Source organism: Gymnogyps californianus, chromosome Z, assembly GCF_018139145.2.
Source record: "Gymnogyps californianus isolate 813 chromosome Z, ASM1813914v2, whole genome shotgun sequence".
In the NCBI taxonomy this organism is placed as follows: domain Eukaryota; kingdom Metazoa; phylum Chordata; class Aves; order Accipitriformes; family Cathartidae; genus Gymnogyps; species Gymnogyps californianus.
In genome coordinates this window covers 83,536,339-83,550,850 of record NC_059500.1, presented here as the reverse complement: position 1 = coordinate 83,550,850, position 14,512 = coordinate 83,536,339, and the positions used below count along the sequence as shown (strand labels likewise).

The 14,512-nt window shown below is 41.1% G+C and overlaps 1 long non-coding RNA gene across 1 annotated transcript; it reads left to right on the top strand.

The window, feature by feature from the left end:
* The first annotated feature begins 6,379 nt into the window (after window positions 1-6,379).
* LOC127027712 (uncharacterized) lies at window positions 6,380-13,445 on the top strand. Its single transcript, XR_007767830.1, has 3 exons — window positions 6,380-6,525; window positions 10,614-10,829; window positions 12,985-13,445. It is a non-coding gene; the product is annotated as an uncharacterized LOC127027712 (long non-coding RNA).
* The last annotated feature ends 1,067 nt before the right edge of the window (window positions 13,446-14,512 follow it).

The following is a 14,512-nucleotide window of genomic DNA, read 5'->3' as shown; positions in this document are numbered from 1 at the left end:
GCACCTTCAGCAATGTCTGCTGCAAATTAGAGCTCTCCCCAGCCTTTCATTTGGGTGCCTGCTATTTTCTCCCTGACTGACACCTGTCCTTGCGATGCATGCTTGTGCTGGAGCAATTTTCAATTGCTTTTCTCTGCAGCGCGTGCAGCAACAGGCAAGGAAGAGGTTACAAAGGGCACGGCTGCCAAAGTGAGAACAAAAATGCCAAAGCTTTTTATCTTGTTTAGTTTTTTAGGGTTTTATTTAATACTCTCTTTGCTGTGTATCAATGTAGTTCAATTCTCCATATCATTTTCTGTTGCAGGGAAAATAAAAATTACTTCTCTCACTCCTACATCAAATGCTCTTTTCCACATGTTTCCTTTAATTCAGAATTTCCATCATCTGAGTTTACTCTGTCTCATTTTCCCTTGCTAGACTAGGTCATGCTGCTTCTAGCTGGGACTTGGTTTACTTATTTCATAAGTGAATTTTGAGAGGTCTGGTGCTAGTTAGGTGAAAGGTTTCAAGGAGATATTCCAAATCCCATTGCTTTTTTTCTTAAGAAAGTCCACTGTTGCAAAATCTTTGCCTCTGTGCCTGTTCTTTTCCCATATGCCTCGTTCTGCATTTCTCTGAGATATGTTTTCCATCCCAGTCTGCTGCACGCCATGAAAAGGGAAGCTATGAAATGCCCCACCATGCCTAATGCTCCCTTTCCCTAACTCATTGTCTCCCATGGCTCGCTTTGACCTTCTCTATGGAGTTTAACTTTCTTCCATTTTAAGAAGGGTTGGTAAAAGGAACTCTTTCCCCTTCCATTTCTCCCCCGTGGCAGGAACTTCCCTGCCGCAATTCACATTTCAGAACGTGCCAACAGTTCTGTCTGTCAGAGATACCCATCCGCCTGGCAAAGCCACAGGTAAAAAGAAAAAGGGGAGGGTTTGGGAAGAATTTACTAGTGTTTCATGGTACGTCTACCGTGAAAGCCAAACACAAATGACTAAAGAGGAGCCAGGAGGGCACATGGTATTGCTGCACAAAGTTCTTTTCCATGCTGGTTTTGCATCATGTCTACAAATCGATCAGGTCGCATGCTTGATGCGGGTCATCCTGTACTGCAACTGAGTGTCTCGCCTGCCCGCTTCTTGGATATTTGTTGAAAGAGGGTTTTTTCATGTTGTAAAAGCAGTGGCCTCTACTCTGTGGCTTAGGAAAATGTTTTGCTACACCAATTTCTCTTGTGGGTCAGGGGAAGTTTTGAAAAAATAGATCAGGTGAAGGTGGCTGCTGTAACAGTCTAATTTTATTTTATATTATGTGCTTATTACTACCTGCTGCTAGTTGTGGTTTGGGGACAGTTGTGGTACATCTAAAAGGAGCAAAGCAGCCATTTGCAGATACCTGAACCATCTCTGAATCATTTCGTCCAGAGCCAGAAGCGGTAAAGCTGCAATAAGGATTTGTGACTCGGTTTATTAGGCTGGATTAAATGCTACACTAATGTGACTATATTGTTCCTTGTTCCAAGCCAGTGGCTTTGCATGGCACTGAACAGTGACACGTGGATGTGCCAGCACAGTCAGACAAGGGATATATGGCATCTCTACAAAGAGCCAGACATCACTTTAGAGATGAAAATAACATTTTTAAATCCTATTTTACCATCTGAAACAAAGGCCCTTTAGTTTGCTTTGTAGGGATGGTGATTTCCTAAAGAAATGGAAGAGCATCTATGTTGTTGCCCTTGCGGGATTACTTCTCCCCTGCTTTCATCTGTGGGCCAGCCCAGGCTTGTTTCTCTAGACAGGCTTTTCCAGTTGTGTAAAGTGTTTGATACATTTGCTTCTCCCTTTTCCAAGAGAATTTATTTCCCTCTGTGGATACAAAAAGTGGCTTCTTAATTTTAAATAAAGATACCAGTGCTCATATTCAAACAGAAAAGGACGAACCAAGGGAGGGAGGTATATTAAAGTGCACTTGCTGCATTTCTCTTTTGACTCCTGTAAAACATACAGGATCAAATCCTGACCCACTGAATTAAACGGGGAATTTTGCCTTTTATTTCAGTTGAGGTGGGGTTTTGACCGTGGAATTCAGAGTGCAGGTGTTTGGCAGCGGAATGGCACGTTGATCCACAAGCTTTGATATGCTGCAGCGGGAGTGAATACAGTGGCGTGCACCGGCCACTGCTTGTCTCCTTGTACACCCTAGTCGGCAATTCAAACCACAGCGTTGTGTTGCACCTTTATTTATGGTTACTTGGTTCTGAGAAGCTTGGCATGGAACTTGCATTTTGATATCTATATATCTGGAGACATTTTAAATGTAACAACCATTTATTATTTTGTAAAGTAGGACCAAGTGAATAATTTTAAATGAGCATGCAGTTGATAAATACAGTTCCCTTTGCCATATATGGAGAATTTGCCAAATGGAGGATTTCCTGAGTTATTTGTTAATTCTTTTTTTTTTTTTTTTGCCTTGCACATTTTTAATATTCCTTTTCCCTCCCTTTCCCAAGGATTGATTACAAGCAGGCCACCGCACCACAGCTATTCAACGTTTACATTTGAGCTGGATTAGCTAGTTGTATTCTAGCGACTATAGTAATTTTTCATCAACAAAAGGGAAAAGTGCCAAAGGAGCACATGAGATATTAAAATTCTTTATTTTGGGCATTTGTGAGAGTAAAATTTAATTGTACATGTGTCGTGGAACACACACAGCACCAGCCCAGCTGAACTCCGCTCATTTCCAGGTGCAAGAGGAACGAAAAATTTCCACGTCTTTTACCCATCTGTAAATACAAGTACGTAAATATATCAAATAAAGCCTGAGTCAGAAGTAACAATCAACCCTAAATTTTACTGGTAAACCAGTGAGAAATTTGATGTAGTGTCTTTATATATGCAATGGGCTGATAACTGGACTTCAGCAAATTAAACAGAGTAAATAGGTTTGTTCACATTCCCTAAATGTCTGTTTTCATTTGCCTTATTTTTATTCATGGATCTCACAGACGCAAAAAATGAAATGCAAAAAGCAATGCAAAATTCAGCAAAGACACTTCTAGCCCATAAGCTTTCCTTAGGGCATATGAACTATATGATTTATAAATAGCTCATGTAGACACAAGATAAAAATAACCCAGGAAAAAATAAAAGAGAAGAAAAAAGCCCACCAAACTCCTGTTAGATGAAGTTCTGATTCAAGTACTTTCTGTCCCTAAAAACTCCCAGCTCTTACCTCCAGAATTGTTTTAAAACTTTCCTTTTTGTGAGATAAGGGCACAATAACTTTCTCCTTCTCCCAGCTTTCTCTTACCTGCATTAAATTTTTAATTTTCTGACTACTTTTATCTTCAGTTGAACATCCTTCCTCCAATAACTTGTGGTGAATTCATGGGCTGTTTGATCACAAAGTGCTGAAGTGCAAGCAGTTTTCCATTCTGGGGGTTTCCGTCTCCAGCCGGACCCAGAAGATACAGCCAGGGCTCCCAGCCTCTGCGCGGGTAAAGCCCAGACGGGATGTGCTGCCCTTCGTAACTGAGCTTGGATCTCTGTGGAGGTGCGAAGCCAGAAAATATTTAATACCGACCCTGGAGAGTGGCTTTCTTCTGTGCGTGTATTTCAGTCTCTGATTTGAGAGCACCTCCCCATCTCCACGGATCCCATGGTGATGGAGGGGACAACCCGCTCTGGCAGCCCCCCCGTGCCCTGCACGGGGCAGGGCTCAGCCAGCTTACGCTGTTCACGTTGGCATTTAAAATTGCCTTTGGCCCTAGAAAATCTGAATTATGGGAGCTCAAAGAAGACGGTTTCCATTGAGCAAGGCCAATATGAAGACAATTCTGTTTACTCCAAAACATTAACGTCAGACTGAGACCCTCGAAGAACAGTACAAAACTCTCCCTGTTAATGTTTTATGCTGTCCTCATTCCCATTGATCTGGCAGAAGTCACCATTTTTCACCATTTACATGTAAAACCTTACTTCTAATTTGAAATAATGTAACTTTCAAGTCCATTTATTTTGTATGATTTATTAAGAAAGTACATCAGTATCACCAAACTAATTATCATAGGCAAATGACTTGTCATAAAATTAATGTACCTAGTGAAAAAGTTAATAGTTATTATTTAAATTCTTGATTCCTCTTCTTTGCCTGTAATTACTTCCAGATATGTGAATGAATACGATTAATATGGAAAAGTGAAAATGAAATGAATTTGTTTCAGACTTTTTCCTCTATAACAACCCTTTATCCTGCAACCTTTATTGTAAGAGAAAGGACTGCAGGAGATCCAATTTTTATAATTAAATATTTCTTTTTCTTGCACAGCTGGACATTTAGAAACCTAATCTAAAAGCCCACAAAATACTGCACCTTTCAATAACTAATAAAGTTCCTTGGAAAGAAGTCCTTTGAACAAAGAATATTAAGGGGGGGCAATATTTAAAATATTGTGGTGAGTATGTTGAAAATGTTGGGGTCTATTAGTTTTCTGACAAGTTATTTTTGTAATCATAGTTAAAGAAAATTATTGTTCTTGCCATGTTCATAAAATAAACTAGATAAATAACTAACAATGCGTTTTTCCAGCTAAGTTATTATAATTTTTCTTTACTCTGCATTTCCTCTCAGCCCAACTTTCTCTCCTTGTAACCCAAATTTATTAGTGCTCTTTCGTCAATTTTAAGTCTCCATCTCTTTTTTCCTGATCGTTTACCAGCTCCGTTTTTGGAGCCACTTGGTTCAGGCTCATCCTCGTGAAGCAAGATGACAGAACAAAGCTCTGTGACCTGCAGTGTCCGATCAGAGCAGCTTTGACCATTTTTTATAACAGACCACATGCAAACTGATCTTACGGCACCTTGACCTGAAGAATCATTAGTGCAAGGGATGAGTATCAACCCTATGGATACTATTTGCAGAAAGGCTGTATGTAACTTATTTCCACCGTGCTTGATACTTAACTTAATTTTCCATCAGATCGTGCTTGTGGATAATCCTCCACAGCAAGTACTTTAGAGAAAATTGCCACGTCCTCGCATGCAATGTGCAAACAGAAAAAAACCCTGTTCTCCTTAAAAGAACTGCTTTGTTACAAATCATTTACTCAGCTGCATGGTGCAGGAGCCAGACTGTCAGTAGGATGATAAACTAGTTCCTACCAGGTAAAGACGTGAACCATGATGTTATATTTGGACCATCAATGTACATAAAATATTAATACGCTGGCAGTTCTGAATGCATAGGTGCTAATTCTGAAGACTTGTCCAAACACAGGTCAAATACCAGATATCTTCCTAAATAAATCTCACTGGGGGAATCCGACTCCGTCCATTAACTCGCATACAACAAACCTGGAAACATGCTTCAGCGTCTGGGCACAAAATTCTCAGCAAAGGCAGTAATAAAGTATGTCTTGTTTATATAGATGACTGGATCTTCCTGAGTTACTCTCTTCTACACATTACAATATTTACAGCGTTATCCTTATCTGCATCCTGTAACTAAGAAATAAATCACTTCAAAATACTGTTCCATTAAAAAAAAACACCCAGCAGCCCAGCACAACATTACTGCAAGGCTGTGCTCAAGAATTTAAGTGCACAAAAGCCAGTGTGTTTACTTAAGCGGACAAGGTGATATATACGATCTACAGCATTATACCTACTCATGAAATAAACGTATTGTTGCTAAAATGGATTGACGGCCAGTTATGTCATCTGGAGAATTTGAGTTCGACATGAATAATCATTGGCATAAGCTGAATTCTGACATTCCCACGCATTGGGAACAAGGCTTTTGAGCTGTCAGGTTATCATACCCTGCAGATGCTACAAGTGATTTTTTTCAAGAAGAGTCAAAGTTTTCAAATTCTCAGCATCGGGAATGAAAGACATAGGATAGGGGATGTCCCGATATGCTCCGTACTAGTCTCAAATGCATTCTAATGCCAGAGAGGTGGCTATATAAGTGTTTTATTCTCTATAATCATTTATCTTTGTAAGTGACTCATGATGGGGCACCCAATGGAATCAGTAACATCTTTTTCTGGTTTTGGCAAGCACTGAATTCTGGTTCCAGCACATAATGACAACAAGTGAACAAAGCTGTTAAGGGTTCCCATGTGTTAGAGATAAGGACATTGATTATTAAAATGAATGACTAGGAGAGGTAGAGTGACTTAATTAGTCATCATGCTTCTTTGCTTTGAAAACCCATATTGTCTTTGATTAAAGTCAGGACTTCCGTCAGTAAGAATCACTTGCACTAGCAAATAAAAGGCAAGCAAGAGGGGAAAATGGCTGTAACCTCTGCCTAGTTATGGTGTTGTCAGGATGGGCTGCAGTATGACCAGTGGTAGATGGTGTAGTCTTTATCAGCAACATCTGCTCTGTCTTTTGGCCAGCTTGAACGTTCACACAACTGACTCCATCTGGCTCGATGGGATCTTCCTCCGTGCAAGTACATTTCAACGTTTACGGGCCAGGAACTTTTCCTACAATCTGCCTTTGCTAGTGTGGGGAAATCCAGGTAGAGTCAACAGTGCTAAAGTTACTGGTACGGTTAATAGCGGAACATCCTGAAGGATGCAGTCAGAATCTTTCCAACATTAACAGTTTGTCATAGCGAGAAAAGGAAACATGTTTTTTTGTGCAGATGGAGAATTTGCTTAACTGTAGGCATGTAAGACACCTAATTTTCACACTGCTAGCAATGCTGTGGTTTGCTGGGTTTTTTTCATTCTTGGATGGGTAAATGTGTTATAGGAAAACTGATAATACTCAGGCACTGCCAAGGTACAATGTGGGGAGTTGACGGGATTGTTCTCTAATCTAGTGAATAATCCTGTTGATGTATCTTTTATCCGGCATGCTGGCTTGACCTGGAAATGGGGGATTTCTTCTCTCAGTTACCCAGAAGGTGGGCAGGAGTCCTCTCCTTGTTTGCATAGCTACATGAGTGGAGCCAGTAAGGAGGAATGCCTCTCTAAATCTGAAATAATAGACACGAAGGTCCTGTAAACTTTCATTTGTATTCATTTGCTTGGTGTAATATGTTGTAAAGGTTACATTTCACCAGTACTTCTCGCTAGCGTCATTACAAGTAAATTTCCAACAATAAAAGTGAACAATAATCCAGAGCTGATTTCAGTTTGTAGATGAAGACGCCTAAATGTATGTGTCTACATACGTGGCAGTTAAGTATCTAAACTTCCAACATCCTTGATGGAGATGTATTGATGGCTGCAGTGGAGCTTGGGGAGCTATTCCAGCTCTGGTTAGTGTAAGCTCCCATCAGCCGGAGAGCTCACAACCTCCCTCTGACGGAGTTTGCTCAATTCAGCTGCTCACAGGCAGGTACCTGGTGCTGGTTGGCGTGCTCTGGGGTATTGAAGCCATCCACAGCGGTGGTACGTGTGAGACGAGACCTGAGGGAGAGCTGGAGCTGTCTGGGGTAGCAGCCCGAAGGCAGACAAGGTGCTCAGAAGTATCTGAAAAGGCACTGAGTGGTTTAATCGGGATACGTGGGGAACATAAGATACCTTTGGGCTAGAAGATGTGACTGCTTGACGTCAACAGAAGGACACATGCTCAGGAGGCAGGACTCGTACAACTATTATAGTGGTTAAAATATACTAACGAAGAACAGGTCTGAATTAATTTCTGAAAAACTCCTTTGTGAATTGCAGCTGATTCTGTGCACAACTTGGCTCTCTAACTTCTGTGTGGTGTATTTGAACTCATAATGAATAGGTGTATCTACTTTAACGCTGTTGGCATATTATTTTGCTCCGGATTGAACTCTGAGGGTGTTTTTGCTGTCTGAAAGGAGCTGACATTTTCATTTTGCAGGCTGAGTCCCTTTTTTCCCTTGCATTTGTGCTTCTTCACTTTATATTAGATTCTTCCAAAGAATTCAGATCAAAAAAAGTGGCGACATGGAATAATAAGCTGTTTGCCCTAAAGGAATTGTCTTGATTCAGATGGGTTCTCCTGTCTGAGTTCTTGGGAAGTGGTGTCTACGGCTCTTCCTATTACAATATGTAGCTTTCAGTCATTGCATCTGTGTAGTGCAGCGGATATTCTTCTAAATGCCTCTTGATTTTTTTTTTTTTAACTTTTTTTAGAATTTTTTTGACCACTGAACTGAATTACAACAATGCATATAATATGTACCTTAAAGGCTCCTCTATCTGAACAAGGTTGTGTGGAAGGAGGGAGCCCTATAGTACAGAGAATTTGGGCTCCGAATTCATTGTTCCAGTTCCTTGGTTAAGTGCTTGTGTTTCCTTATCCAATACTAGACTAGAAGATGAAAAAAACTACTGAAAATAGAGCATGCTTAAAAATAAATGTAGCATATAGCATTTCCGGGGTTTAGTGTAACAATTGAGAATCTAATCTGCATAATATATCAATTAGTTTTCTCAAACTACCAAATGTCTGTTATTTCAGAACCTTTTAGCTGTAAACATTATGTTCAAATACAGATGGTGTTATTCAGGCTTTTTTCTTTTTTTTTTTTGCACAATTTGATCGATGAAATATACTACATGTTGGGTTCAGCATCAGTATTTGCAAGGCTGTTTGTAGGAACTAATGAATATAGATGGTATTGCTAGATGTGCATAATGTGTTCCTACAGCATGGAGCGAGGAGCGCAGGTGTCATTTCAGAATTCATTGGCTATCAAAGGAAGCTGGCTGTCTCCTCCAGTTTAGCCTGTGTAAAGAAATATTATGGTTCACCATTAAAAAATAATAAAGCTTTGAAAGTGACCATAAATGAGGCTACCTCTACACGGAACTCATGACTAACCAAGCAGAAAGACAAAGTAAAATCGTTTACTAATGACAAGCCGGATTCTGCTTCCTCTTGAAGTCAAAGGCAATGCTGTTGCTATTGTCAGAGAAAGTGGGGCTGGGCTAATCAATTAACAATGTGCCGTCAACGATGATGAAGAATTAATGTTGAAATGGAGAAATCAGCATATAAGGGGCTGAGTCACTGGTGGCTGAGTGAGCAATGAGACTATTAGACTGAAAATGTACTTGTGAGACTCTGTACAGGCATTATTTTTGAGAGAGCATCAGCTGCCTGCACCGTCACTATGTGCTGGGGACTGCCTTTGAGATGTGCAGAAGGCGGGTACCGTAGATAAAGGATCTAGGTAACTCCAGTTCAGACCGATACGTGGGAGGCTCATGTCAAATGTAAAAGTGCTGAGGGGGGTTCAGAGGGGGTAGGTGGAGATAATGCTTATAGACGGTTGCACTTACAACAGAATTTACACTTCCTGAAACCTAAAAAAAACCCCAACCCCCAAATTTCACTTAATAGCCCGAGATGCAGATTTTGAGCTGGTATAGAGGAAACCAGGATGTAAGAAAAGCATTAATTGAGGTCTATTAGCACATCAGAAGAAAAACACTTAACTGGAGAAACTATTGCTGTGACTCCCACCCCATGCCAGACGGGTTAGGGTCCTGTATGGTTTGTGGAGCTGTTTCTATCGCAGCTGTGGGACATGGCTTTCTTGCAGGGATATTCCCTGCTGATGACTTTTCCCACTGGAAAATCTCTGCCTTACAGAACCTTGGTGCGAAATTAGTTGTGTTTGTGCTTGCTGACTGTACAGGCATTAGGTTTGGGAATTTAGATAAGTAGGGTGCATTATCTTTATTTTGCTTTCATTAGTTACTAAAAATCCTCTTCCTTCCTGTACCGTGGCTTGAAAAACATGTTTTACCCAGTGCTGTCACTGGTATCAGATGGGCTTTCTTCATCAAAAGGCAACCAAAGCTAGGAAGACGCATTTCATGTTTGGGAAAAAAAAAATGATCTATACATAAACAACATTGCAAGAAGTTGTACCAGCCTATTCAGGCTTTGACTTCCCCCTTAGGCTTCCTCAGCTTTTCTAAAAACACACAATTCAGATCATAACTTCATGTTCCAGTTCCTTGCTTTTCTCATTGTGTTCTCCAGGCTCTAAAATCTTACCTAGTTTTCTCTTTACTTCTCTGTTGCACACATGGTAGTGCAGTGCGTGAGTTAAAGGACCTGGACCAATGAACAAATTGATTTTTAAGCTCCATAATTGCTGAAAATATCAGTGCACCTTTCCTGTGTGCAGTTAGACATACAGTGAACTAAAAAGCCAAGTTCTATATATATCTTCCTTTAGAAATCCTAGCACAGCATCCTTTCTTCATATGGCATTGAATCTGTGTATTTTTGTCCAACAGAATACATTTGCACTTTAAATGGATATTTCCGCAGCAGCTTGGTTCTTGCTGCTGGTCCCTCACACGTGCTCCCCTAGTCTATTCACTGTGAGCATCTTGGGAAGCTTTTGATCGAAACGGTTGTGGTTACAAGATGACTACAGATTAAAAAAAAAACCCAAAAACCCACAACTTTTTGGAGGAATGTATCAATTTAGAAAAAAAGGGCATTGAAAAAAAACCCACTGGATAAAATACCTTGAAAACAGGAACACTTCCCTACAACCTCTACCTGCATGTGGTGCAGAGCAGCCCCGAGGTCAGGGAAAGAGGGATGTCGAGGTTCAAATGTATTTTTCTCTGCACTGAACCCAGATCTTCTACTTCACAGGACATCTTGTGAATGAAGAGCCGGTATTCTGGCATGGGTCCTCCAGCTGGAGCTGCTCATCTTTGCACGATTTAACGGTCCAAAGAGAGGCGTTAACACCCTGGCAGTTAGAGCACCCTCACCCTACGGCTGGAGATCTGCCCTGCACTGGAGAAACTCAACAGCCAAGTTGCGGATCACGAAGGGGTTGTTTGAGTGCAGAAAAGCCTAGAAGGGGTAAGACATTGTCAGCCTTAACTGTGACCATATTCTGGATATTCAGCTATTTGCTATCATTGCTGCTAATTAGTGAACCTAACCACAGCTATTCATGTGTAAAATAGCTGTTAATACTTTTCTCTTTACTTTCTCTTTTCTGGGATGCTGTAAGGAGCTACAGAAGAACACAATGATTATACATACTAAATACTGAGTAACATATGCCATATGCTGGGATTTAGCTTCTTGAATAAATCTTAATTAGTTAAATATAACCAAACTAACTATTCTTTTATTCTGAAATTGCTAGCAAATTGAATGTGACTGATGTACAGTCCTCCATGCTAACGGGAATAAAGAGCTCTTTAGCAAGCTTGCAGAAGCAACATACTTAAAATTGCTTCTATTATTAGCAAGGTGCTTTAATCCCGTGATAATGAAGGTAATGATTTTCTTGCTTGCAGTGTAGTTCTTCTCTATCTGTTCCCGTGTCTCACGGCAGAACACATACTTGGAGGGAGTTCAACACCACAGATAGTTTCTGCTGCAGAGAAATCGCTTCTGTCCTCCAAAGGCAGAAGCAGAGGCTGCTGGATCAGCGGTGGGGTCACAGTTCTGCTTCCAGTTCTTCAGCATCCATCTGTCTAGGCCCACTTCTGCAGTTGTTCCCTCTGTGCTGGAATAATGAAGTTAAAAAACCAAAAAGCGTAAACAAAAAAGACAGAAACATGGCTGGGAGAAAAGTCCTGGAAAGAGCTTAAGGCTGCGTCACTGTAGGCAGCGTAACTCCTTCATAAACCAACCAAACGCCACTTGACAAGTGGCTGAGGTTTTTTGATCAATTCTGCTTGTGTTTTTACCCCAGTTAAATTGGCTGCGGTTTAGATGAGGTACCTAATACTTCAGTAATAATAGCAATATACTCTTGTTTTATCCGTACTTAAAGCATTTTAGGATGAAATGACATTTAGTGATTGAAGGACTGGGAGTGAGATGATGAGAAATAAAAACCAGGCTGTGACTCACGATTTTGTACTCTGCCAAAACTCAAGAGCGATTTTAGACGCGCGCATCTGGAAAACTACTTCTAGAGTGCAGTGGTGGAGCAGGGCAGCAGAGTGGCTGTGTCCATTTGATATTTCCAGTCTTCATCCACAGTCTCTCTGGCTCCGCAGTTACTAATGAAACCCAGGAAATGATATAGCCTCTGTGATCAGGAGTTGATAAAAAATTGATTTATTTTTCTGTGGAAAGAAATAAGTCAAGAACAGAGTCTGGCTGAGTTCCTGCCCTTTAGTTCCAAAGTAGAACGAGGAAATATCAGATGTGGAACTTTGCTCAAAGAAAAAATGCTAGTAGGCAGGAAAGCTAAAGAACCTGGGGAAGTATAAGACAGGGAAGGATGTGCTTATACCAGTACTTTATGCTATTCAAACACTAAATAAAATATGAATGGCTATATAAGCAAAATACGGGCTTTGGGATGTTCAATGTTTGCAGTTAAAAGAGCAAGTGTGTGTTGTGATGAAGACAATAGAGGCGGTACATGGCAGAGGAGATGGCTGCACCGCTCTCCCTGAGTCCTGGGATAGTGGCTAAGCAGGTAAACCAACTTTCCCATCAGCACAGGGCAGATAACGTTGGGTTCACACAACGTGGGGGGATGTTATTTGTGTATATTTTTGGTGACATTTAAGGCAAATATAATTTGCTTATTGGTATAAATATGGTTATGGCAGAATAGACGAGTGGATAATGCATTTGTTTAAAATACAGGAAACACTTAGACCATATTTTTCTGGTGAAAATGATAGCATTTTCAGGCTCAAAGTGAAATGCAAATAAATGAGTTGCTTTACTTCCAAAGAAGGTGCAACAGCCCAAGAATAATTTGCACCATTTGGCTTTTATTTAAATTAGAAGTTCTAATTAATCTAAAGCTGAAAGGGGAAAAAATAATTAAGATTTCCACCTAGCTTAAAGCAGAGGCATGAAATACTTTTGATGTATGACATCTGAGTCCAATACCTTAACACAAGGTGATTAGATTCCCCGTGACAGCCAAGGCAGTGTAAGGTAGTAGTCAATGGTTCGGTCTAAGACACTTCAAAGCTTTCCAATTCTGGCCTGGGCTGATTCTTGGTTTTGAGCTGATTCTTGTTAAAACTTTCAGCAGGTTCTTCTGCTTTACATGATCGTGTTTGCCCATGCTCCTAAGGGGCCATGCAGCCGGACTGGTCAAACAGAGGATGTCCAAAGAAAAGGTGTGTGTCCTAGGAGCCTGGAGGTATAGGGTTCTCCATCGACCAGATGAGCCATCTCCACTGGGAAGAGAAAAACTGCATTTTCATGTGGCAGAATCTGCACAGCAGACTTTCAAATGCGTGACAGTTGCTCACACTTTTGCTTTGTTCATTTTTAACTTATTTACATATATTCAAGATGAACATAGTCATGTACTCACACCTGTACATACAGTAAGTATATTGAACTAATCCTGTTTCCAAAACTCCTTGCTTCTGCTAGCTCTTAAAATACCCTTGGAGTATCTTCTGTGTCAGAAAGTGCTGTGGAGATGAGAAAGGTATGAAGAAAGGCATTTATTGGAAGCAATGTGGCTATTCATCTGCGAAGTCTATAGCAACAAAACAATAAAACTCGAATTCTGAATCTAAGGGAGGCAATGGCATGGAACCAAGGGTGTTTTTGCTAAAGCTTCCCAGTGTTTTGCTAGGTGACATGTCAGACTCATTATATTTGATTCATTGGTTTCAGTGCCTAGAGCCGAGCACCAGCTTTAGCAACCAATTGTAAAAGAAAAATAGACAGTTCAGGAGCTGGGATAAGCATTAGCGATTCTCGCTGCTTTGAATTCGGTCTTATGATGAATGTTATTACTAGAAATGTCCAGAATGCCTTAACACCTGAGCACATCTGTTAAGGATTTGGACTATGTTAACTGCACTTCTTAAGAGGATATGAGTCTGTTGCACACCAAGCATAGAGCCACTCTTACTTTGGATAAGGACAGGCCATGCCCAGTATTGCATCGTGTAACCGTATGGTAAAACCTGCTGGTGCATTGCCTCGGAAGAGTGAAGAGCAGTCCGGTTGTGTTTACTCTGTCCCTTTGTCGTTAAACAGAACTGTTCTCGTGTAGACGGATCCTGTGTTTTCAGGCAGAATTATTGCATGTACCCACCAGGGACACAGAGAGACCGTTGCCTGACTTCTGCCAGTGCTTTACCCCACCAGCTCCCCCTCAGGAATCCCTTATGGAAATCGCTTACACTTGTCATGTATCTCCTCCCACAAGTGGGAATGATGATGCTGACTTCCCAGGGAGACATGCAAATGAATACTTCATTGACGACCCATGCTAAATGTCAGGGAACTCTGGTGGTCCCTGGGTTACTCCCTTTTACCTTACACCTTGCTTCCCACTCCTATTAGGAGGGCATATGACTTGTGTGCTGGTTTTGGCTGGGATAGAGTTAGTTTTCTTCATAGTAGCTAGTATGGGGCTAGGTTTTGGGTCTGTGCTGAAAAGAGTTTTGATAATTCAGGGATGTTCTCGTTACTGCTGAGCAGTGCTTACACAGAGCCAAGGCCTTTTCTGCTCCTCAGCCCACCCCACCAGCGAGCAGGCTGGGGACGCACGAGAAGTTGTGAGGGGACACAGCCGGGACAGCTGACCCCAG